The sequence below is a fragment of the Chrysochloris asiatica genome, unplaced genomic scaffold, assembly GCF_000296735.1.
Source record: "Chrysochloris asiatica unplaced genomic scaffold, ChrAsi1.0 scaffold00127, whole genome shotgun sequence".
NCBI lineage: Eukaryota > Metazoa > Chordata > Mammalia > Afrosoricida > Chrysochloridae > Chrysochloris > Chrysochloris asiatica.
Window position 1 is genome coordinate 1,234,552 of NW_006408645.1, and position 3,558 is coordinate 1,238,109.

A 3,558-nucleotide genomic window follows, 5' to 3' on the forward strand; every position below is an offset into this window, starting at 1 on the left:
TACATCCAGTGCTGTTGGCCAGTACGTTGAATCCACAATACAGTACATCCAGTGCTGTTGGCCAGTACGTTGAATCCACAATACAGTACATCCAGAAAAAGGAAAAGTAATCCGCTGATCTGTCTGTGAAGCCACTCCAGAAAGAGCTTAAGTAACATCTCTAGTGCGTGATGAAGCTCTGGAAGAGATGGAAAAGCTGCTCAGTTTGTGGATTCATGAGATGACAACGGACAGCATTGTTAACGAGACTAAAAGCCAGAGATATTTACAGTCACTTTACGCAGGGTCAGGAACAAATTAAACTCTTCTCAGCCAGCGCTGGCTGGCTCAGACATTTCAAAATGTTAAATTTGGTGGTGAGGCGGGTTCTGCTGATCAGGAGGCTGCGGGTGAATTTTGAAAATATCTGCTAAATGTTATACTGGAAAAGGGTTATGTGAAAGAGCAGGTTTTCAGCGCTGATAAGACTAGCTTGTTTTATAAGGATATTGGCAAATGAACTTATATAATGCAGCTGGCCTCCAAAGCACCTGACTGTAAACTACTCAAAGACTATGCAACCTGCTATTGCACACCAGTGCCAAAGGTGACTTTTAAGTGCAAACCGCCAATGGTTTGTTATTGTTATGTGCTGTGGAATCGGTTCCGACTCATAGTGACCCTGGATAGGGTTTTCGAGGCTGTAAAGCTTTACAGGAGCAGATCGGAAGAGCTGGTAGTTTCGAACTGCTGACCTTGAGGTTAGCAGCTAGATTAGTAACCACTATTCTACCAGAGCACCAATGCTTTACAGAGACTTAAATCCATAAGCACTTAAAGGGAAAAACCTAAACTGTATACTGGTTCATTGGAGATGGATCAAAAATGTGTGGATGACATCTCAAATATTCTGGGATTGGTTCTACAATTGCTTTGTCCCAGAAGCTGGACAAAGCTATCTCCAGGACAAAAACCTTGCCTTCAAGGTTTATTAAGTTTGGATAATACCCCATCCTATTGCCATGCAGAACTGGAAAATGCCCACCCCTATGTAGAAATTCTTTTTATATCCCCAAACCCGATGTCTGTCATCCAGCCACTCAGTCAGAGAATAATAAGAGAATAAATAAGAAGCATTTAGAAGCTTTGAATGCTAACAAGGAAACCACCGTGGTGGATTACTGGAAGTTAGTCACTATATGCAACGTTATTAATTCTGTCAGCTCAGCCTGGTACAGTATCAATTCTGTCAACAACTGTTGGGAAAATGTTTGGCCAGACTGTATGAAAAATGTCAGATGTATTGAAGGTGTTACAGAAAATATAAAGAACAGTCAGTGTCAAAGGCATAATGCGAATGGCAGAGCAAATAAGTGAAGAGGGCTTTGATGACATGAAGGGCAAAATAGGTGGAGGAAATTTTGGCTGAGAAGACAGTAGAACTCACCAATGAAGACCTAGACAAGATGGCAAAACAAGGTATCAGAGTTAGTGAGGACGGTTATGAAAGTCCATCTAAGATCCAAGAATTGTCCCTCTTATTGAGGCCAAAATGTAATAGAATTCTGCCTTGGGAAAACATTTCATGATCATGGAGGAATGTGATCTAAAGCTTGAACAAAGCCTCAAATGTAACCACCTAACCTCATCTGCGGTCGTCCCTTACACAGAGATGCTTAAAGATTTGAGGTGAAAGGCCCAACAGACAAGGCTGAATGCAGTCTTTCAAACTAGTGCAGGAGGGAAAGTCACCAATGCCTTCAACAAGTTTGGAGAGCCAAACTCCTAAGGTAGAACTGCCAGATGTGGATCTGCCACCCTCATCGAAGTCTTCCTTTTTGGAAAATATGTGCTACCAACCCTTCCTTTGGGTTTTGTGGGGCAAGCTAAGGTGGAGAGGCTCAGTCACACTGGGCACTGTGCCATCCCACATCCTGCAGAAACATCAAAAGCAAGATTTTAGGTAATGTTTTTACGAAATTGTAAATGTATGTTCTTTGTTCATTGTGATTTCTAGGACTTTATTTTTGTGTTTGTTTAATTAGGAAAATGCTTGTGTTGTTGAGACTATCACAGCAAAACATATACCAATTCAACTACAGGGAAAGTCAGTGATACGGATTGCATTCTTCAACCATTCTCAAACCTCCTTCTCTGACATGTTCCTCTTTCATTCACATCAACTCGATGTCCCTGAAGGTTCCTATCTACTCTTTCAAATTTGTGTTCTCAGTTTGATCCAGTAGAGCTAGTTCTTAAAAGAACATAATGCTCAAGGTAAACACTTTTTTGTTTTTAAACTAGGTAAGCTAAACTAGTGTTTGGTATTAAGACTTCAGCCGACTCCAGGACTTCCTTTGTATGACTGTATTGCACAGAAAATGTGAGCATGGATGCAAATGAACTTAGCCTTGTCTTTCCCTTAGGAGCAATGGTTTAGTATTTGCAAGTTTAATGTTTGGGGAGACTTTATAGAATTTAACTATCAGGATTGAATGGAGTCTTGGGGCAGTGATGTAAAATAAATCCTGACTGCTAATTACAAAGTGGGCGGTTCAGGTCCACCAGCTACTCCTTGGAAACTCTATACAGGGTTGCTATGAGTTAGAATCAACTCCAAGGTACTTAACAACAACAACCGGGGATACTAAGACTATTATATTAAAAGTTTAGACCAGGTCTACCCGTTATGATGGAGTCCTGGTGTGGTGCTGTGGGTTAATGCGCAGGACTGCAAAGTTGGCTTGAACCACAAGGTTGGTGGTTCAAGCTCGCCAGTCACTCATCTGGAACCCTATACGGAGTTGGAACCAACTCAACAGCCAACTTAATAATAATAACAACAGCCCAATATGGTAACCACTAGCTATATTGTGGCACTATAGGATAAACACTGGACTTTGAACCACAAATCAGTGGTTCAAATCCACCAGCTCCTTGGAACCCTATACTGGGTCACTATGAGTCACAACCCTGGTGTGGTGTTGTAGGGTAAGCACTGGGCTGCAAGGTCTGTTTGAACTACAAGGTCAGCGGTTCGATCCCACCAGCCTCTCGGAAACCTTACAAAGGTCACTAGTAGTTGGAACTGACTCAATGGCACTTAACAACAACAACATGTGTGGCTGTTGAGCCCTTGAATTGTGCCTTGTGTGGTTGAAGAACTTTTCATTTTAATTAATTTCTATTTATTTTAAAAACCTGAAAATCCATGTATTTAAACACAGATTTACTGGTTTTAGCCTAAGAATTAATCTGTGCTGTGTCAGCCACACCACCAGATTTCCAAGAAGTATTCCAGTGATAAGACAAAGTAAGGGTGCGTTTCAACTGCTAACTTTTAGATTAATGTTGTTATTGTGCCGTGGAGTCAGTTCCAATTCATAGCAACCCTGTACAGGGTTTCCGAGGCTGTAAATCTTTACGGGAGCAGAAAGTCTCATCTTTCTCTCACAGAACAACTGGTAGTTTCAAACTGCTGATCTTGAGATTAGCAGCCCAATTTGTAATAGTCAAGTACAAACCGTTTGTGTCACCCAGAGACCTGATAATAAGGTAAAAAACTCATTTATAATTTCT